The sequence below is a fragment of the Dermacentor andersoni genome, chromosome 9 (assembly GCF_023375885.2).
Source record: "Dermacentor andersoni chromosome 9, qqDerAnde1_hic_scaffold, whole genome shotgun sequence".
In the NCBI taxonomy this organism is placed as follows: Eukaryota; Metazoa; Arthropoda; class Arachnida; order Ixodida; family Ixodidae; genus Dermacentor; species Dermacentor andersoni.
This window is the reverse complement of record NC_092822.1, coordinates 11,887,103-11,910,259: the sequence shown is the minus strand read 5'-3', so window position 1 is coordinate 11,910,259 and position 23,157 is coordinate 11,887,103. Positions and strand designations below refer to the sequence as shown.

Here is a 23,157-nt window from a genome sequence, read left to right as displayed (position 1 = left end):
TCGTTTATTTTTAATTTTTTTCCTTTCTTTTTGTGGTTGGGTGGAGGGAGGGGCTAAGAAGTATAAGTCTTCCTCGCCATCTTTCTCACTCAACACTTCATATAGTATTAGGGAAAAAATGCCATATTGTATTGCTTGCATTATTAACTTTCAAAGCGGTTGTTGCTGCTAATCATTCAGTGTTATAGCCGTAGGAACAGAAGTAATGAAACAAAATAAATTGTGGCATCGCGTAAAATACTTCCCCGCGAAACAGGGTACTCGGAAGCCGGAAATACCGCTTTTATGCAGCACTCACGCAGTATGTAAGAAATTGGCAAACTGTTTGACAGCGTCGAAAGAAAGTTTGGGTGCATGTAAAACGACTAGTTTTAGAAGCATGCTATTCTTTATACTCCGGTATATAAAAAGAAGGAGAGAAATAAATTTATCATGCAGCAAAAACAACGACTTGCAGGCCAATTTTCTTGCATGGAAAGTAATTTTTGTCTTCGTCAAATGCGGTTCCGGATCAGGTTGGGAACAAGTGATAATTTCTCTTCTATCGGCTGTGTTTGGCGCGCTCGGAACGCTTGACAGAACGACAGTGCAAACTATATAAACTACCTTAGCTGAACTTATTCAAACTCCTTCCGCAGTGGAAAGCTCTGCGAGGGATCCGTGTAAGTACTGACTGTACATGGTACGCTTGTATCTGACCTCTGCGAGATGCTGTTATCCATATGAGGTGCTGTTGCCATTATGTTGGGCGTGACCAAGAAGCTAACTTACCATACAGATATCAGATTGCCAAATCCCATTTGCTTTCCGCTTTTACGCGCTGAAATGTGATGTATACATATGTAGGCTTCATCATAGCCGAGGTGCAGAACTAAATAGCTTTGCGTAGATTGAGGAAAACACATTTTAAGCGCACCCGCTTTTCCGGTCAATAGAAGTGACTGTGTCTGTAAACTGTAATATATATATAGATCCGTCATAAGGCAAGTTGTCTAAGTGTTTGGCTGCTCGTAAGAATATAATCTTTGCGTTTTTCTTATCGATGTTGTTCAGTAATTCTTTCCCTTAGCGTGAAAAGAGAGAGAGAGTGATAATATGAAGGCAGGAATGTTAACCAGTCAAAGGTCCAGTTGGCTACACTGCGCTAAGGGATGGGAGAGAGAGACAGTTCACTCATTCGGTATCTAGCCGGAGCTATATGTGGTCAATGTTCCGAATTCAGATATAAGTAACATTACCAGCAATAACAATAAAAATAATAGATAATTTAGCTTGAAGATTGGCGTGTGTTTCTTCCGAGGCCGACGTCGAGTGATTTTGTTTTTTCGTTTGTAAATTTATGTTGAGCAACACTGTGCATACTCGTAAAAAAATGCGCCCGTACAAGATGTGCCCCTAATATATATATATATATCATGACCGGATTTTTCCACGGGCCAAGTGTTTTTAGAAAGATGTGAACTTCGCAGTTAGCTTCATTTTACTCGTCCAACAGTTACGGCCGGTGGACTGAAACTGATTGGCAAATAAACCGATTATAAACGCGAAGTTGTGGTTCTCATATATATATATATATATATATATATATAATATTATTGCATCCCAACGTTCCATTTACTGATGCAGCATTGCTGTGAAGTTCATTCATAATATTCAAAATTTTTTTATTACTCATATTATTAAGCAACGTGGTTGTAGATGTCGAGTTTAGCTGATAGACGAGTACGATTACAGAGCGGTTTCAGATGTTGCAGCTGCGTTTTGCTTGGAGCCGAGCTTTCTTCGCTGTCAATGCACAGCTCAATCTAACGGCCGCTATTCATCGTATGAACGTAAAGTGTTAAGGCAAAAATTTACTACAATTGTTTCTGCACCGTCAACACATTCGTTCTGTCAACGACTGCGCATTTCAATGGATGATCAAATGCACGTGCCCACCGAGGTTCCATATAGAGAAAGAAGTCCAAGCACCCGTACGGAGAACATATGTATTTGGCAGTCTTTTCGCTTTGAGAGAAAAAAGAGGTAGTTTTAGAACACATACTATAAAGCATATATTGTCCGGTTGTAGTGTTTCTGAGATCGCTCACCAAGAGATACAACAGACTCTGTAGCAGTTCCAGAACTGCAGCCTGAGCCACCGCCACCTTAGCCAGAAGTGATATAACATAGTAGCAGTGTTACACGGGGAAAAATGAATAAAGGAACGGCCCCCGGAAAAGATAAACCATGTACGTGTGTCAAAATAAACATGAAACGGAGCACCAGCAGGCGCATGGCTTCCAATTTATCTGTCTGCTTATAGAATTTAGCAGGCAAGCAAAATCAACCGAGAGTTGCAGTGCGCTAGGGAGTCTGACATGGTTTGCGGGGTTTTGCGAGTGCGAAAAATAAAAATATATAAAATAATGTTCCCATCCCCATAAGACTTTTCACGTGTCTATATTTTCATTAGCTATGTTCGCGTTACGTATCGCGTTCCTGCTCCGGCGGCAATCGATTAGGAATCGTTCTTAAACTCATTCCAGGAGCTAGGCGTGGTTCGTGGATAGATATTGGTCGCGCTGGATTTATTGAAAATCGCTGTCGGCGGCCTTTGCGGAACGTTCGATTGTTGGACCTTTTATTGTACGTTGATTGTAATTGAACATTGATTTAATATTTGATTGAGGAGATGAAACACAGTCAATTTACGCATAGAAAAAGGGAGTCAAATGATCAGGGGCATTTCAGCTGTCCGTTGACATTCGTGGTACGTTACCGTCGTCTAGCTGTTCCGACAGTGACTGCGAAGATATAGAAGCGGGCCTCGGTAAATGTCACGCTTGGTGCGTAATGCGAAGAACAAAGCTGTATATAAGAAATTAAAGGAACGAGAAAATAAAAGTCTAGATTTATAATAAAATAAACATCAGAGCACTGTGAGCCTGTTCATAACGGTGCGCATATCATATTGACCGCTCATAAAAACGAAGACACGGGAAGAGAACACAAACCGATGACACGGGCGGAGAGGTCACCCGGTGAGTACCGAGTGAGATGCTGCAGGCAGTGACACTGACGGGCACGTGCCCGACTCACCCCGTGCACCGCGCGATGGGCGGCGGCGGTCCGGCTGCTCCCAGAGGCGGCGGCCTCGGGCCGCTCTCCGTGCTGCTGCCGACGGCGGCTTCGTGCGGGTCGTGCAATCCGCTCGGGCCACTCATATTATCCAGCGGGCACTGCTGCGATGCGCACCCATCGCTGCTGCGCCGAGAACCACCGAGCCGCTCTCGTCGCTGTCGTCGGGCGGCGCACAGACGCAGCGAACAACTCTCCCGGAGTTCTCGCTGGCACGAGGTCGTGGGTCGCTTTTCTCCGAGCGAACTTGGCGCACTCGCTATCTCCTCGGCGGGCGGCGGCGGCGCGCGGTGTGTGTGCGTGTGCGCGACGTGCTTCGCTACGCGGACGGCGCAGCGTCGGTAGCGTGCGCGGCCGATCTGGTCGTCTTAGCGGAGCACGGCTTGGCGAAACACGGCGCGCGGCGCGGGAGGCGAGCGCTGCGGCAGCAACGGCGGCAGCGGCACACACACAGCCTGACGTCGCTGACCCAGTTCGGTGCTTTGGCCGGGCGGCGGTTGCGGTGGACTTTCACTTGCCGCCGCCTTTCCTAACCCTCCTTCCTTTGCCTCTTACGCTGCTCGGTCCGTCCAGCAGCGCGGTTCGGTTACTCTCTCTGCTCGCACCGTACTCCTTCGTACAATCCCCCCCCCGCCATCATCCCTTCTTGCCCGAAGAAAGTGCGCGCCAATCTCCCCCCCCCCCTCCCGCCTGTGTTTTCTTTCCCCCCGCCGAGCGGACGCAGCGACGCACGACGACGCGCCACCTCGCTTTTCGACTTTCGCTCGGCCGCGCTTTGCTCGCGCGCCGACGTTTCGGCTCTCGGATTGCCCGTCGCCGGGCTCGCTGCGATGAGCGGCAGCGCGCGTATGGGTGCGCGAGGAAGTGGACTGCCCCCCCCCCCCCCCCCCCTGCGGCGCGAGCTGTGCGCTGCCGCTTGCACGAGAAGCGCAGCGGGCGTGCAGTGAAACAAGCTTTCCCAGCTCTGCACGAAGCTGCGCGAGGAGTTGGGACAGCCTCGAATTCGGGCAGTGGATCAGCGGATGGGCGGCCACCGCGGTGAATGATGTGGCGAAATCGGACTGTTCGGCACACTGGCCGGACGTGTTTGGTGTACTTCGAGCGATGTTGCCTTGCTCGCTTCGACATTACTCTATTAACTAATTTATTTATTTATTTATTTTACTATTGTAGAATTCTTTTTTCACGTGAAACGTCCTTAAGATGGTCAGAGGGGGTTGCTAGCTGAAACCGATGTAACGAAAACATGTTATAGCATTATCGCTTATAAAGGGTGTCCCAGTTAACTTTAGCCAGAGTTTAAAAATATGTGAATGCCACGTAGCTCGACAGAAGCGATGTAATAGTATTTGTCATTGCTTGAAGATACTCAAACTATTTTTTTCATTCCGCCTAATTAGACAATTGGTCTTAATTCATTAAACAGCTTCTCAAATATTATAATTTGCCGCGCGACTGGCCGCTCGAGGTACTTTGAGCGTATTCTCGGGCTTCTTTCATGCTAGGCAAAACACTTTTATGTAGCACGCATTGAGCAACAAAAAGGTGTATCGGGAGTTTTTTTATATCGCTCTAGAGTTTTCTCATTCACACTTTCTATCTAATTATAATATTTGAGAAGTTGATTAATTGGTTAAGATTAATTGTCTAAGTAGGCGAAATGAAAAAAGAATAATTTGAGTATCTCCAAGTGACAGCAAGCAACATTACTTTGGTTCTGTCCAGCTACGTGGCATTCGCATATTAACTCTGATTAAAGTTAACTGGGACACCCTGTATGTTTGCAACCGTATGCTACGCACGCACCTTACTTTGATATCGTTGTTTAGAGGAAAGAAGCCATTACTCGGCCATGCATGTGTGGCGTGCTCAGATGACGCTGTTCTCGCTTCACTGATGACGTAATCGGAACTAAATTAACCTCGCGTGCGGCGTTCTGAGAGGCCTACCTCGGCAAGAGAGGCAGTATGTTTGTCCATCCGAGCAGGAATGGTCGCGTTCTATAGAGAGCTCGCTGTACCATAGTAGGCATGATTAATGACACTCAAACTGGTGTTCGTGAGGTGTTGCAAGGCCTACAGATGTGCAATATCTTGCAGAAATATCACGCTTGCTCGGCTATATGTGCAGGGTGTTTCAGCGAACGTCTTCAAGAATTTTTTTAAGATTGCCTGTAGAAGATAGGATAATTCTACTCCATGCGCTGGTCTACTCGAAGAGGCGGACATTACTTACACAAAACATTAAAATGCATAATCGACGAATTAAGAAAAGTTCACTAATTAAGTCTTTAACTAATTACCTTATCGCACACATTGCAATTTACAAATTCTAGCGGGTGATACTGCAAGGTATATCCACTAGAAAATAATTGTGTGGATGACACCATTTACGAGATGTGCGCCGTCAAACGTGCGATAAAAATGCACTGTCATTGCACTTACTTTCTTAAGAAAACGTCGTTTTAAGCATTGAAGCGCAAAAGTAACTGGAACGCCAATGCGTTTCTCCGCAAAGTTCGGAAATTAATTTCTCGAAACTGGTGTCATCCTGAGAATTCGTTCAAAGTGGATCCGCCTTGCGAACTCCCCGGCTAGAATTCATAAATTCATGTGTGCTAATTCATTCATGTGCTACAACTTATTTACTTAGAAACTAAATGAGTGAAGTTTTGTTAATTAGTCGATTATGCATTTTATTTTTTTGTGCTATATATATATATATATATATATATATACACACTTTCTATGGCAGATACCACACTTCTGCTCCATGAGCTGGCCTATACTCAAAGAGGCGGACATTACTAGCACAAAAAAATAAAATGCATAATCGACTAATTAACAAAACTTCACTCATTTAGTTTCTAAGTAAATAAGTTGTAGCACATGAATGAATTAGCACACATGAATTTATGAATTCTAGCCGGGGAGTTCGCAAGGCGGATCCACTTTGAACGAATTCTCAGGATGACACCAGTTTCGAGAAATTAATTTCCGAACTTTGCGGAGAAACGCATTGGCGTTCCAGTTACTATATATATATATATATATATATATATATATATAGACACGTGTACTTGTTTGTCTTTATCGGGCGACACGTTTCACCCGATTCGCTGAAACTAAAGCTCTGCCGAAAGGCAGCGCAGCGCCGAAGTGGCGAAATTTTTCGTCGAGGACATCCTCCTGCGACATGGTGCTCCAGCAGTCCTCATCACCGACAGAGGAACGGCTTTTACAGCAGAGCTCATCCAAGCCATTCTGCAATACAGCCAGACAAGCCACAGGAGGACAACTGCCTACCACCCGCAGACGAATGGTCTCACGGAGCGCCTGAACAAGACCCTCGCCGATATGCTAGCAATGTACGTCGACGTCGAACCCAATACCTGGGATGCCGTCCTGCGCTGTACAATAACACTTGTTAGGCGGTGAAACGTGTCGCCTGATAAAGACAAACAAGTACTCGTGTCAATATATTGACACGTGTACTTGTCTCTATCGGGCGACAAGTTTTGCCGCCGAACAAATGTTATCGCACAGCGCGGGACGCGCCTGTATGTATCCGAAGTTTCTGGAAAGTTATCGATGCTTCTACCCGCTGTCTGTTGTCGCCGAACGTTGTGTTATCTGATTTCATCGCTTGACACGAATGGTGTAGAACATTTTAGAAGGCATGCGGGTCCCAACGTTTAATCTGGAACATTCGATGATTGCTGTATAAAAGCCGACGCGCTTGACCCGCTGATCAGATTTTCGACGATCGCCGACTGTGTTCGCCGCTTTCGTTGTGCTATAAGTGTAGCCTGTTTTGTGGGCACAGGTTCGCCCAATAAAAGCTAGTTTTGTATTCCACCGTACTGCTTCTTTCTTCACCGTCACTACCACGTGACATCTGGTGGAGGTGCTTTTGGTCCATGTACCGGACGCCCCCGACAAGCCGTGATCCAAGCCCGGACCGTAAAGAGAGCACCAACGTAGTCACGGACCATCGAGTAAGCCGTCGTCTACAACAGCTGCCCCCGGAACACGGACTTCTACCTGAGAAGACCAAGAAGATCGTGGCCAAGACAACCCCAATGGCTGCCCCAGCGACCCCCGTTGTCCTGCAACAACCGCGGTAACTGCGTGGCCGTCGAGAAGCACGTCGAGGTCGGTGGTTCTTTGTCTGGCGTTGCAGTTAGGTCTTGGCGTCGGATCGCGGCTGCGTCGTGTTGAACTCAAGCTGGAACGTCGCGTCGTCAAGTCGTCTTTCGTCGGTGTAGTCTTGGCTTCCTGACTGCGTCCGGACGGCGGCGGGTCGTTATTATGTCGTCGAGGTGGTCTCTTCGTCGTCTTCGTCGGCGGCGGAGGATCTTCGTCAGTTCGACGAACAGCAACCGCACCTCCATCGGTTGCTGCTTTTAGTTTTCCGGGTATGGGCTCGCAGAGCGGCCCCGGGCTGGGCCAGTGTATGGACGGCGCTGCGGCGACAGGTAGCGGCCTGGTGACGGCGAACGGGACGGTCGTCGAGAGTTCCACTGAGTGCCGGCTAGGTAATCGGCAATGTCACGTGGGCGCTCCCCAAGCTGTGGACGCGGCGCGTTGACGGCGAACCCTCTCAGTCCCATGTCGCGGTATGGGCATCGGCGGTACACATGGCCGGCTTCTCCGCAGTGATAGCAGAGCGGGCGGTGGTCGGGGGCTCGCCAAATGTCCGTCTTCCTCGCATAGGTGCGCTGGGCGACGGGTGGGCGCGCTGGCGGCGGCGGCGGCGGACGACGGAATTGCGGTGTTGCAGGACCTTGGCGCGGTCGCGCAGGGGGGCCTTGACGGCGGGCGACGGCGGCGGCGTAGGTCATTGCTTCCGGCTGCGGTGGTTCTGGTTGCACCTCAGGAACTCCAAGGGATCGGTGCACCTCTTCCTTCACGATGTCGGCGATAGAGGCCACTTGAGGCTGCGACGAAGGCAAGACCTTGCGCAGTTCTTCGCGCACAATGCTTTTTAAGAGGGGGGTATTGACACGTGTACTTGTCTCTATCGGGCGACAAGTTTTGCCGCCGAACAAATGTTATCGCACAGCGCGGGACGCGCCTGTATGTATCCGAAGTTTCTGGAAAGTTATCGATGCTTCTACCCGCTGTCTGTTGTCGCCGAACGTTGTGTTATCTGATTTCATCGCTTGACACGAATGGTGTAGAACATTTTAGAAGGCATGCGGGTCCCAACGTTTAATCTGGAACATTCGATGATTGCTGTATAAAAGCCGACGCGCTTGACCCGCTGATCAGATTTTCGACGATCGCCGACTGTGTTCGCCGCTTTCGTTGTGCTATAAGTGTAGCCTGTTTTGTGGGCACAGGTTCGCCCAATAAAAGCTAGTTTTGTATTCCACCGTACTGCTTCTTTCTTCACCGTCACTACCACGTGACAATATATATATATATATATATATATATATATATATATATATATATATATAATATTGACACGTGTACTCGTTTGTCTTGGGAAATTTCGTCAGTTTTCTGTGGGATGCCAACAGTTTTACAGTTACACGATGTCAGTTATACGGGAGCCTCAGCCAATTCGCAGGGCGGAGATAATGCAGATGAGTTAATCAGTAACTCACTGAACCAATCAATTATTTGTTGCGGACGCTGTTTATCTAGATTAAGCTGCGTTACAAAGTGAAGAATTGAGAGCTTGGGATGCGAAGGAGAAGCAACAGTAGTGTCAGAGAAGTAAATATAACATATTCAATAGGAACAACAAGATCCTCACCTCGGGATTATATTGCCCAGATTTCGCGGCACATCTAATATTTCTTGCAGAGCTATGTTGATAGAATAAAATTTCGGTCTCTTCGTAACCTTTTCCCCATGAATTCGTCACTTCTGGTCAAAACTACGCGTCAGATGCCATTTACCTTTCGCTCGGGTTCTCTTGCTTCAATGGTCGAAGTTTCAACTTGTGCAGTTTTGTCTGAAGAACACAAGATAGATAGGCGGGCCACAGAACACACCGAATGAAATGCGCTAAAGGCAGTGCCGTTGACTGACAAGCGACGACGCCTGATGTTGTAACTGAAGCGAAACATGCAATGTATTTCTAGCGCTGCGTCTGTGTACCTCGTCTTTCTTGTCCAGTGTAGGAGGGCGCAATCAGTGGAGCGTGGACGCAAGTGTTTCTTTGAAACAGTTTCGGTGCCTCGTCATTACATGTGCGACCGTCATTTCCTTTTACTGCGGCATGGGCCGGTGCAAATTTGTTGGGACGGGGGCAATCAAGTAAAAGTTTGCAAAATACAAAGTACAAGTACAAAAAATACAATTTTTTGTCTTGAAAAAACACAGGGAAGTAAGACAAATTGTAATTCTTGAAACCTGCGCACTATTTTCCGGACGAATCGCGATTCAAGTTGCTCCTCTCAGTGCCCAGGCGTGCTCACTCAGCTCGTCCTATCGATAGGAGGTTTGCGCACTCTGCGCTGCGACATCAGGAGGAAAGGCCGATAGCTCGTGCATTTCAGTAGAGGACGCGAGAGACGTCAACGCGATCATGTTTGTTCCTGGGGTATAGCGTTCGATGACAGCACCCGCCTATCCAGATGGCGTCATATTCAGAATGCACTTTCCTACACTCACGCATGGCCCACAAGACCGACAAAACAGGTGTGGGAGAAATATTGTTCAGCCTTCTCCTGTCTTTCCGGGGTATCACTGTTGAGAAACGCACATCTTCGCATAGATGCAGTGTTCGGAAATTCGATCATAACGCGATGTTCGATGTTCTTCCCCTGACGTACACGTGCGCTGTTTGAAAGAGATTTTGTGCTTGCGGAGCTGGCTCCGTAAGGCAGCTCATTAGGCTGCACTAAAATACTCTATTTCAAAGTATTTTAGCTTACTGTTACAGGTTTGTTGACGATGTTACCACTGTAGACAGGTTGAAGCTATTCGTGTGCATTCTGCTTTGTTTCAGGATAATGGGGCATTGAGGTAAGCTACGAGGCGTTCACTGTCATTCTAGACAGAACAGACGAGGCTCCGCATGATGGCGATCCCTATTGGCTGATGCCAGCCGTAGTTTCCGTTTCTGTACCAAAGTGTATTGAAGCATAATTTAGACGTGTACCGCTACGCATGCACAGAAAGCAACTGGCAGGGATGGTGAATAAAAAAATAGTTTGTTTCTTTCATGTCCAATTCCAGAAAAACGTTGTACCTTGTTACAGAGTATAGAACGTAGGGTGCTGAGTATAGAGTACGCTATAGAGATAACCTTCGCACTTGCACACGATTTCAAACAGCGGGACGAGTGTTTATAACAGTGGAGGGCATGCACGCGCGTTGATACATTAATATAGATAGAAACAGCGCGATCCGAAATGCCTTCTACGTAAATGCGAAAACTACTTCCTAAATTTGTTAATATCCCCAGCGGAAACAGGTACTCAGTCCTCGTACGCCCATCAACCGTGCCATTGTGTCGGGAAGGGCGCGCGCGAAGGCGTGACCAAAGACATGGTCCACTGTTATCGCCCAGTGTCTGTTTCCTTCCGTGTCCGGAAGAGTAGTCGTGCGTTACGCGAACGAAAAGGAAATGAAGGGTTAATAATAAAAAGAACCTTCTCTTTTCCTTTTCTCTCCTTTTTATTCTTTTCCTCCACCCCCCTAGCACCGAACTGAGAAGGGTGGACAAGGGCCCAATGGCTGTGGAGTGAGCTTCTTAGACCGTGGCCCACTTCGTCTTCTCCCGGAAGAGCGTGCGCCGACTGCCTTGACGCTGTCGATAACTACCTCACCGAGCATGCGTTGACGCGCTCTGCTCAAACTGTGGGTTTCGGCCTCCCGGGTGATCCCGATCGGATCTAGTTGAGCTGCGCCGACTCGCAAAGCGTAGGAAAAGGAGGCCGAAAGGCGAACGCAGAGCAAGACGCGCTGTCCATGCCCGGCTAGATTCGAGGTAGCGTTGCTGTTTGATTTAGGCATGTGCTTCCTTAAACGAACACAAATGATCTTCGTCGCTGACTCGTAGCTGCTGTCGTATCGCCATTCGCCACTGAACCCATTTATACCTATCACTTACTCTTTCGAGTCTCCTTAAGTACTGGGTATATAACAGATGGGACTGTAATGGTCACATGTTTTATGCAGCGGCCGTGAGTAAACCTTGACAAACCACGTATCTCCCGTTATCGGCATCCTTTAGGACGTGTCGCTACGGCGCCGAATGAGCTCAGCGTTGGTCATTTTCTATGTGTGCGTTGTCAGCGCTAGTTTATAAAGCCTGTTGCGTCTTTTCTGCCAGGTCTCTGGGAAGCATGCGTTCACAGTTTGTTCTTTCTTCGCCAAGCACCCGCCCTCTCCCCTCCCCCCCTCTACATCCATCGGTGCCGCCTTCCGTCCTTGCCTCCGTTACGGTCCGAACGGAGATGTGGAGAGCTGTTGCCGTTCGCCAAGGGTTGGGCACGGTGAAGTGTTCGGTCTGCTGAAGGCTGCGAGGCACCACACTCAAGCAACCACATATGGCCGGACGGCGCCCCATAGAGTCAGCAGACACATGCCAAAAGCTCCCCGTTTCTCTTACTTCCTTCTTTTCTTTCTTTCTTTCTTTCTTTCTTTCTTTCTTTCTTTTTCTGACGGCGCGTTCAAAGCCTATGACAAAAGGAAGGCGCCAAGGACAACCTGCGCATGCGTGATGAAGTGGTGCGCACTGGGCCCTGTTCCGTGTGTCATGGAGTGGCGAAAGGCGGGAAATGTCTGCAGACGTTCATTTTTCTTATTTGTAATCATAAAGTGGTTTCCAGGGACAACTCTTTGCGTATGCTTAAACGGACTGTGCCAAAGCAGAGCTGTAAGCCAGATGATCGGATAGCATCAAAACAAGGCTCCTGTAGGAAATCGAAGAAGGCCAATCTAAAACCTGGTAAACATTTCGTATGACTGCAACCAATGGGTCGCATTGGACCTTCCTAAGTACGTGAGTGTCGCTGCCAGAGCAGAGTGTCAAGGTTTGGTGAAGATTCAGTCCGACAAGATTATACTGCGTCAGTGTTAACGAGAATGTTTGACAAGTGTATACCGTAATGTATAAGAGAGAACCTTTCCCTCTTCTGTTGTTCGCGTTGCTGCACGCACGCATGTGCAGTGCCCTGTGTGTTTTCTGAGGAACAAACAAACTGCTCTGATTTGCTAGTACAGGGTGTCGTGACGGTCGGATGATCCATATCGACGCCATTTGGCTGTGCTGCATCTCCTTGTGCGTTGCTTTTAACGTTGATAAAACTCTGTGCAGACGAGATGTATCCACAAGTGCATCAACGTAAATGGCGGTGACATCTAATAATAAAGAGAATGAGAAGTTGCAACCAGGGCAAACAGATTCTGTGTGCACTATTTTGTCCTGCTTCTTTTGATGTGAACCCAAGTCAACGCGCTAGTTTCATTGCAAGTATATCGGCCGACGATGGACCTTCTGATTATAGGCAACGTGTGAGACTTCGAAACGGAATTCACGAGGAAAATCTCGTAGCACCACGTGAAGCATGGCTGTTTGGAATAATCTGGCAGCTCAGGTTTTCACAACGACAAATTATCTGGGAAGGGTGTCGTCGCTGAAGTGTTTTGTCGAGGCCACCTAGCTGTGCCAAGGTCTCTCCCAAGTTGGTCTTGGCTGCGCCACCACGTACATCACACGAACACTAACGAAGTGAAAAACTGCTCTTCTTCGCCTGCAGCGATTTTTCCTTTCTTTTTCTATTTCTTTTTCAATAAGTGTCATTGTCGCGCCAAGGGCTTGGCTGCTCGATGCGTCTTGAAAACGTGCCGTTGATTGTTAAGACGATGAGACTTTCGTATTAAGTGGGTGGTTCTGTTTAACACGCGAATGAATACTAAAGAGCGAACACGGGTGTCATGAACACGAAACTCAACTGGGCGATTTCTTCTCCGATTTACCGTGCATGTACATAAGACATCAGACACTCTTATGCTTAGGGTAGGGTACGAATAATTGAACAGGCCACCATAGTGTTCCTGCTTTGAGGCCTTGTTGCCTAGAGCTCTAAAAGCCAACTAGGCTAAGTTGCCTGACGACTATTAAGTACACCTGTCCATCCATGCGAACTTTCATTGTCATCAATATCATCAGTCAAGTGTTTGTCTTTTTTCCATTAGTCGGACTCTCAGTGATCTCCAATAACCCATTTAACCTCATGCCCCCCAAATCGCAGCAAAAGATGGGAAATACACTGACCGACCATTCTTGATTGGGTGTTATTAGTATAAACGTACTCAACCTGAGAATAGAACGTGCTCTCAAATGTTCGGTTAGGTATTACTAGGAGTTCGTCCGACACAATGAAGCACCCTGCACTCCGTTGTTATGAGGTATTTGTTCCAGGAAACTGAGCCTAATGAGAAAGTAAGTATCTCGCTCTCCCTTCACACTCCTGCGTGAAAAGGACTTGTCCAACACGTATTGACGCGTCTTCGTCACAGGGGAACAGTCACTGACGTGGAGTCGCTATACTGGCTCACCATAGTATGCATACAAGCCCTTATTCAAAAAGCAACACCTACGTCGCCGACAGCATCCCCACGACCTCTAATTTCTCACTACTAGCAGGTTAAGGAACGGGAAACATATGACAGCGTCTGAAAGATGCGAGCGGTTTAATTGATGGAATTACATGTACATTATCAGAACGTTTTTGAGCTGTTACAACTAAACCAGGTGCTTAACTATATATAAGATGACCGGCTTTCAGCAGGTTAAATAAACACAGTATTAGCAGTTACAAGGTTTACTTGGAAGCCGCTCAGAATTTTCCAGCGTGTAAATCACAAGATTGGCACGGAGACTGGCGCGCTGAAATTTAAGCAATTTCACTTAAACACTATTAGCAGGCAAGCTCTCAGACCGTTTGCATGCTCCGAGCTGGCTAAATAGCGCAGTAGATGGCAAATTGGCTGGTAATTTGCGCTCACAGCTGCCTAGTGCGCAGAGTGATAAGCGCGCACGTATGCTTGTGCGCAGCGTCGCATTTGCAAGCGCTCAGCCGTGTACGTTATTCAGGCCGGCTGAGGATACGTAGCTTGCAACAACAATGAAGTGGAAAGAAAATGCCGTGTTATAAAGTGTAATGCCTTGATTACTGTGCTGATAAATCAAAAGATATTGTTAGCAGCTCGTAAGCTATTACGAAGCGTGTTATTCGGAAGTGATCTTGCGGCCCATTTATTTACCGCTGTCGGTGATATAAAAACCTCGCGCCGTTTAGAGAGAGAGAGAGAGAGAGACAAAAACAAAGCGCCGCCGTAGTTGCAGGATGAAAGTACGTTGCTCCTAACACAGCCACCTGAAAGTTTGTCAAGAATATACGCACTTTACGCACCGCGAGAGCAAACACTGGCTTAACTACCCCCCTTTCCTTGTCCCTATATTACACGCATTGTGACAGCTCCGGGCGGCTGGACATCATTTCTCCATCGAGGTATTATATTACGCTGTGTTGATTGCGCATGTTTACGGTGTATTCCGCGATCAGCGTAGTTAATTACGGTGTGAATAAGGCCCGCCGTTATCCCGTAGTTTGATATCTCCGCCTATAATAAGTTACTTCGTTCGTATAACCATACACTTACAGTGAACCTGGACCATCAACGATAAACCATCGTTATCGCCATCATTATCATTATCTGTAATAATAATAATAATAATAATAATAATAATAATAATAATAATAATAAATAATCGTCAGCATTAACCGCTGTAGTAATCACGTGTGCTATATAAATTCACGTTTGTGGACTAAACTTGGCTCAAATAAATAAACACATTTCGTTTGCTGGGTGAGTTGGACAAACGTCAGCCTCGACGCATTGCGTAACGTTCCCTAGTGCGTTTTACTGCAGCAGCACGCTTGCTCCCCCACGCAGTCGTGCCGATAACTTAACATGCGGGGTCTCCTTCGTAGCTTGTCTTATACGCTCTTACAACAGACAGGGACTTATCGCCACTGTTGTAGGTGCACATCCAAAGCAACACGAAAACAAGTTTGCCGGCCAGGCCAAGCCGAGCTTTCCGGAGCGGCGCTGTCCGATGTGTCGCGGCCAGGAGACCACCTCGCCGGCCTTGTGTTCGGAGAGGCCCATTCCGCGCACACGTGTTGATTTTCGTCTTCGATCAGCGAAGCCGTTCGCAGAGGGCGCGCTAAGAAGTCTCGCCCGCCCTGCACCGCGCGCCGAAGGAACGGGCAACTGCATTTCCGCGCTGGTCGAGGCGAAAGCTGCCGAGCGCGCGGCCCGAAAAGTAGTTGCGCCAAACTGCGCGGCCCGCAACGCGCGGTTGACGCCGCGCGCGGTGAAGGAAAGAAAGTGGAGCGTGCAGTGGAAAAGTCGCCGCACGTGAGTAATAAAAACAAGAAGAAAAAAGCAAGAACTGGTTCCCCCCCCCCCCCGCCTTGTTCACCGTTTTCTTCCTTTTGTGCAGCCCAACTCGGAGGCATGTATTCTTCCTCCATTGCAACCGGTGCCTTTCGGTAAAATGCGATATCCTGTCGGACGTGCCCTGGCTGCCTGATGACGGCGGCGTCCTCCGAGCGCGTCGAGTCGGGCGCGCCTGTAAGCCGCGTTAGCTGAACAGGTTGGACCGAGAGAACAGTGCGCTCTCCCTCTCCCCGTCTTCTTTATCTCTCTCCATCCCTCTGTATCTTTCACGCTCCCCACAAGCGTTGATTGTGCGGGTGACGACGGTGCAGAGCCAAGAGCATTTGGCATGCCAAACTTCCTTTTAGTTCCTGTTACTTTTACGCCTTGCGCGTTGCCACGCAGAGCAAGGTTCTCGGCGTGGCCACGCGACGAGGTTGAGTTACGAACGAGTCGGCGGAGAAATTTTCCTGGGTAATCAATTAACCTCTGGGCGTGGCATCACGTATATAGCGGTGAGACGGACAAAGGTCAGGGACTCGAATTTGTCGTTATAACGGTATGACTTTGCTGGTTTGCTCGGTAATTCTAGGCGGCACGACCGAGCTTTTGCAGTCGTGGTGAGTTGTCGAATTGGAGCTGAATGTAGAGGGAAAGGGCGAGGCAGAGAGAGAGAAGGACAAGATTACTTTGACTCGTTGCGTTCCACTTGTGCGCGACGTGGATATTGAAGTGCTCCGCACTTCGATCGCTCTTTCTGGCAGCTTCGCGGTGACAAAATACGCAGGTGTGGCTGAAATCGCTTGAAATTCAAGGTACTATCCTGATGAGGAGTCTGACAACCTATTGTTGGCTAAGAGGGCAGTGGGTGAAGTGACACTCCTTGATGATGAAGTGAAGATTGAATTGTGCCCTACCCAAGGAGTCAGCCTCATGTGACAAGAAAATTGGCCAGGCATCACGAAGGGCAAAGCATTCGTGTACGGAACCATCTTGCGAGGTTTGAGAAAATGACTTTTCTCACGTTATTAGGCAGCGACAAGAAACCAGGAGCCAAATGGATGTGAGAGGGATGGCGGAACAGCTCTTCGGGAAACAAAAAAGAAAAATAAATTTCGTTGACCAGCCTTTGCGAGAACGTTGGCACTGATCCGAAGGTCTGCCAGCCCCTCCCCCCCCTCTCTTCCTTGTTGTGACCTACGGCCTATTTTTGTTTTTCTTTTCTTTTTTGGCGCGTCAAGCTCTTCCGGCTTTTTGTGCGAAGCAACGGTGTACACTGTACGAAGCCCTCAGTGTCATTTCGTCGACGCTGGATCCGGTGTCCTGGAATGCTCCACGCACGAGGTACGGCGTGGTCGCAAGTTGTTGTTAAGCAGCGTCATCTGCGCGGCGGTACTTCGTCGTGTACGAAGCACAGCGAAGTTTCCATGCCTTTCGATGGGAGAATCAAATTACCAATTAACGTCAAATCATCATTGACTGGTCTTTAACCGGAAAACAGGTTTAAAAATCCTGTGTCTATCCATGTCATTACCATCAACACTTCCATCAAACCTAATACTGCTTTTACTGCGAACTGTTGTTGCGCAAAGTTGGATTTGTAAATACGCGCCTTGAACCTGTATTCGTAAAGCAGCTCATACGCCTGTGTGGTTCGTCAGAAGAAGCGCTGGTCAACTGGAATACCGAAGGCATTACTGGCGAAAGCAGCCGGTAATAAGCAGTTTTTATGTTTATTGCAATTATACGGACTCTCGAGGTGGGTTGTGCTGTAACGGTATCGCGAGCGTGTGAATTCGGCTTCTTGTTTCTTGCTTGTATAAGCAGCCCTATACGAAGAAGAAAGGAACATAGTGATATTTATTAAGGGAAAGCTTACAAGTATGAGAAGTATGAAAGTATGACAAGTACGAAAGCTGACAACTATGTCTGAATCAGTGTGGCCAACTATTCAGCGTTTCCCTGCCGCGGCGGCCACATATAGATAGAGGCAAGATATTGAGAAAATGATGAATGAAAGGCGGGGAGGTTAACCAGGACTGAGTCCGGTTGGCCAGACTACACTGGGGGGAAGGGGGAAATGCAAGAACGCCCGTGTACCGTGCATTCGGTACGCGTTAAGAACCTTAGGGGATGATTAAGATTATGATGCAAAAGAATATGTGCACAATAAAGATCATTCTCATTAGAGTGTTTCAAATAGATTGTTCTTTGCTAGAAAATCCGCAACAGCCTTTATTGCCTGACGAACGGAACATTCTTTTGTCGTAAATCTAAGATAACTCCTCCGGGAAGTGGTTGGTCAAAGAGGCAATCACTGTACGTATCTTTTGCGAATACAGCATGCACGCGCAATGCGCGTGGTCCATCATCGCTGCCGCCTGACTGTACTCTGCCAGGTGTAACATAGCTAGGAGTAGTTCCACATAAAAACACACGAATGCAAAGCGCCCCACAACTGGCCGTTTTGTATACGAGGTGTCGCCTATAGGCCGTCGCGGTGTGCGAGCTGAGTGAGTTGTACACCCGAACACGGCCGCTGAAAGTGCAAGTGGGACATCACTCTCAGCCATTACGTATACTGTTGTGACCGCTAATAGCTTCTGCTCTCACGCTCGCACCTAGGCGTCCCCGCGTGTCACGCAACCCAGGCTGTCAACCAGCTCAGCGACTGCAGCAGCAAAGAACGCAAGAAAGCACCAGCAGCGCTGTCGTCTCACGATTCAGTGCACTCACACGCACCCCCTCTCGGAAAGGTGTTGAGGCGAGAGCAGCCGAGCAACAATCCGAAACGTCCCTCCCACCACTCGGCGACCCGGAGACATGCAGGCGCAGGAACCGCTGGACACAAAGAAAGCGCAAAGGACTGCCTGTCGCTGCTTCTGCGGTTGGAGGAAATGGTGGCACTGCCCAATCGGGGAGCGATTTTCTTTTAAGCGCGCTTCTTGAAGCGTGAAAGGTGTCTGTGTGCCGCGGAGGAAGCCTTTATGTTCAATGCCGTGCGCACGGGGTGCGTGTATCGTGCCGAGGTATATGGCGGCACACGAGCGTCGAACGGTCAAAAGCTTAAAGCGTTCTTCTTTCTTTGCGAGCTAGGCCGAAGGGACTAGTAGAAGCAGCGGGCCATGTCCGCTGTGACGTGCTTGGTGCGAATATTACTGTCAGGTCGCCACCCTCCGTTTAATCGAAAAAAGAAAAAAACGAAGGGAAGAATAAATGCCCCTTTCTCTCATCATTTTTGTTCGAACACTCTGGTAGGCTTTAACCAGATCGATTTTAGCCATACCAAATTAGTCGTTACAATTCACGCATGCACGTACTCGACTTGTGGCTGGTTAAATACCTGGCTTGCGTGTTTTTCGTTTCGTTACTACGACCACGCCGCGTGCTCGTCCTCAAAGTACGACTTGCTGATGACTTACCCATACATTGATTCCACAACGATCGAATGCAACTTCCCTTCTTATTCGCTAGATCGTTCAAGTTTTGGTGGTTCCAGCGTTAGGACAGCATAAATAGATAAACAGCAATATGACACCTTATGCCTTCTCGCTTCCTGTTATGTTTTTCACGCATTACGTGCCCTGAAGTTCAGGCGGCCTAAAAGTTGACATGCTGTGATCATTGGACACCCCATGCAAAGGTAATAGCTCTGCACCTCATCTGCATAACTGGAGCCAGTTCGACACAGTATCACTTTGTTTCCGTCTGCAGAATCTAACCTTGGCAGAACTTGCGCGCTCTCTGATATCCGTCCGTGGGGGCACTTTAATTTCTACATCGAACTGCCTATGGCAACTCTTAGAGACCAGTGAAACAAGCGGGTGCGCGCGCCTTTCAGCACTGTCACTTTTTATGTCGCGTAGTTTTTTAGAGGCTTGACTTACAGAAACGGCATTGCGTTAAAGAACACCCGTAGCTGCAGTGAACCATCGCATGTAAATTTCATGTCGTGCGAATGTGTTATCTTTGCCGAGAGCGATCGAACGAGGTTTTGTTGACTGCAACTAGGAATGAGTAAAAAAAAAAAAAAGACTTGGGAAGAAGCAGAAGACAGGTTAACGCTTGCCTTCCTCCTGCTTGTTTTCGATTTTTAAGGTATATTTTCTTCACCAATTCTCGTGTTAGCAAAGCGTCATGGAATACCAACTCGACCAAACGGCCACCCTTGTGGTCGAACGACGATGCCGCTCTCGCATAAAAGCAACGAATGCAACTACTTTAACGAATTCCAAAGGACGTGTCAAACTGGGATGCATACAATCGTGAAAAGTTTGCGGTTACGTCAGATTACCACAGGCTTGACATAATGTTTCTTTTCCATCGTCTAGCGATCGTTTATTCCCTTCGCACACTAACTGGTACTTCGTGACCAATATCAGTTAAGACAACGATGGTTTCCTGTTGCTGCGATGTTGGTTCGCAGAAGTAGTCCCTGAAGTGTCCCCGCCCTCCGTAGAAAGACTTGGTATAGAGGATTCATTAGTTGATTAGGTTTTACGCCCGAAGTATGATGACGGTCTACGAAGGGCGATGCCGTGCAATTCTCAGTTATTTGTGACTACTGGGGCTTCTTTAGCGTGAGCCTAGATCTAGGTACACGACACTTCTTCATTCGGAATACTGCCGCCGCTAAGATTGCTCCGTGGTCGCCAAGCATCCCAGCCACTTGAATAGAACAATAATTGAGGCGGCAGAAATTATTCGCCTGGGGGTTAAATGGTCAGTGCGGATTCGATATATTGGTTGTCACAAAAAGAGCTGGCTTATCTTGGACACGATCCACAGCTAAATAACTATTATTTGTAGGCACGCGTGGCGCATAGGTAGGTCCTTGGGTGCGTGTCGCTCCTGCCACCATTTTCATGTTCCATTTGCTTGTTGGGGGTTCCTTGTTTTCACTAACTAAACGCACGTCACATTTAATCTGTGTATACAAGTTCGCCCTTTTCGTCAATAAAACGCAGTGAAACGTTTTCGCTTATTTGTCAAGTCTACAGTCTTCGTTCCCTAGTTTGAGCGCTAAAGCCTACCGTCACGTAATTCAATTTCCCTTTTTTTTTTTGAGTACGAGCTATTCGGTAAGACAGCAGCCAGCAGCACTCAACAGCTGCGGCCAGGAAAGTCCGCGAGGGTTTCCAAAGAAAGCTTCTCTTTAATAGTAACAGAGAAAAGAACGTTGGCAGTTTTTATTAGCAGTGCGCGCATTGCAGAAAGCACTGCTATCGGAAAGGACGAGAGAGGGGGTTGAAATCGAGTCTACAGACGGGCGCTGTCGAGCCTTCGGCTACGGGAAGCGCCGCGCCCGGTATCCAGTTCGTGACAGGGCGGCACCGGCCACGCGAGCCCCTGCCGGACCAGGCCCTGCCCCCGCGCTTTCTCGTCGCGGATGCGCTGTTTGCACGGCGCCCTGCCGGAGACCAGTGTGATGCACATAGAAGAAGAACAGGCTGGCTTTGAAGACTCCGGGAGGAAGGACCTTCAGTGACGGCAGTGTCGGGCAAGGAGCGTGCCACGGCGCTTCTCCGCACAGAGGACGCTTTCGGAAGGCCACGAGGAAGGGCGAGACACGCCGGGGCATAAGAACGTGAGCATAAAGGCCAGGAAGAAACGAGCCGCCTGTGTGTTTGCTTTGTTTATTTTTACATTGTGTTCTTCTACACACGCACGGCTTTCGTTCGCTCCCCCTTTCTAGGCACGCCGCTGCCCCATTTATTCTTGCGGTGTTTCCAGCAGCTGTTGCCTGTTTACTTTGTTATTTTCTTTTCATAGTTTCACTCGCGGCTGCCATTCGCGTTCGGAAGGTCCCGATTAGGAAGTACGAGCCATTAACGAAGCAGCACGCCGCTAGCAAACAGCCCGCTAACCTTGGTGCGAAACAATAGTTGGGTGCGCAGTGGCTCGGTGCCCCGTGGTATACTGACCAGGCGACTATTGTGGGAACATGGTGTGGGACCAGCAGCTGGATAAACGAGAAGCAGACGACTGTGGCGCCATTGCGAGGCATTTCTTCTTTTTTTTATATGGCAACGTTGTCTGCTTTTCTCAAAGCACGCAATTTACCAAGCATGGAAGCTCCAATCGCAGCACAAATGCGAAAGAAGTGGAAGTATACGTAGTCGGGGAGAGTGACAAGTTGACACCAAGGGCGCTATTACTTAAAAGTATTCCAAACTTTTCTATTCCAATTCTGCTATCAGCCCTCCGCGATTGGTCAAAAAACTTTTTTGGACCACCCCCACTTCACCTGTCTGTCAAGCGACGTCATGAAAACCGTGATATCTCCCCATCTGATATGACGGGTGCACACTGATTATGCATGATTTGACCGAAAAAAGAAAAAAAGTTATTTCTGATTCGACGCCTTTTCGCCATTAGCCCACAGCTATTCGTCAAAAGTTTTCGGGCTGCACCCACTTCACCTGCTGTCACGCGACGTCACAAAACCGCGAGAACTCACCCCGTCAAAGTGACGTGTACGCATTAAAGATGCATTAATATGCCGAACAAAACTGAATTTTCTTCTGAATAGCCGCAGGCTGCCCCGTTCCGAAAGGAATAAAAGATGGCTGCCGTCGATCGCTCAGGCGCGGGCCACTCGCACCTGCCGGAGAGCATGGGTTTATTTGCGTATAATAAAGCTTCTTGCATGGCCGTGTAACGTTTTCGAGCACTTTCGGCACTTTTACGACCTCATTCTGCCAGCTCATTTTTGCTGAGGATCCGTTTTAGCGTCATTCTTAAGCTCCCGTTGCATGTCGCTGCGATTTTCGACCAGCCACCGCAAGCTAAATAAGGGAAATCGGACCAATAGCAGACGCCAGCGCCACCCTGTTTATCCGGTTATCGATTTTCAGTGCACTGGCTCTGCCCCATCGAATCCCTCTCCACTTGAGCGGGCTCCTCGCCTCTTGTCAGCCAATTAGATACGACAAGCCGCTCAGTGTAGGCAATGTTATTCGTTTTTCAAGCAAACTAAAGAGACCTCCTATGAACTAGGAGAGCGTTCGATTGGTCTGTTCAGGCAACCCTGCAGGTGACCGCCCACTGCTTACGTCGGTGGTTACGTAAATTTGACGTCAGGAGATTGGAACAAAAACATATTGGAATAGTTTTACGCTATAGGGCCCCAAGTCAAGGGCTATTCTCGGCCCTTTTTATATGATCTACAATTAAGTTTATTAAACGATTATTTTCTTTTCTTTTATTCTGTTATTTTCTAACCATCCGCCCCACCGATAAGCCGCTCCCATAATAACGGCGATGCGTTGGCGTGTCACCCAATGATGAATTCCACAAGATTAAACAAAAAAGAAGAGAGACTGACTCAGCAGCCCCCAAGTATGTGACTCGGCGGTTCGCGGTTATTGGTGACATGGTGAAGTTTGTAGTTTTCCAAAACGTCACGCGCACGAGTGAGAAAGAGCTCCTCGAAAGATGTACGTCAATAGAATCTGGCTTTGAAGGGGCAGCATTAGCCGCCCCCCAAAGTAGCAACACATTCTGGGCGCTATTTGAAAGAGCGTAAGTTTGGGCATGTTGGTATTCCACAACTTTACGTTTTTAGCGCACGAAAAGAGACGAAAGACAGAAGTGTCCGCGTCATACTTCTGTGTCCGCG

At 48.3% G+C, this 23,157-nt stretch overlaps 1 protein-coding gene across 1 annotated transcript in view; it reads right to left on the bottom strand.

The window, feature by feature from the left end:
• Positions 1-3,675, bottom strand: part of LOC126527031 (A disintegrin and metalloproteinase with thrombospondin motifs like) — a 148,390-nt gene extending 144,715 nt beyond the window's left edge. Inside the window, exon 1 of the mRNA XM_050174742.3 lies at positions 3,082-3,675. The gene's annotated coding sequence lies outside the window, so the exon portion shown is untranslated. The remainder of the gene's footprint in view (positions 1-3,081) is intronic.
• Between the last annotated feature and the right edge of the window lie 19,482 nt (positions 3,676-23,157).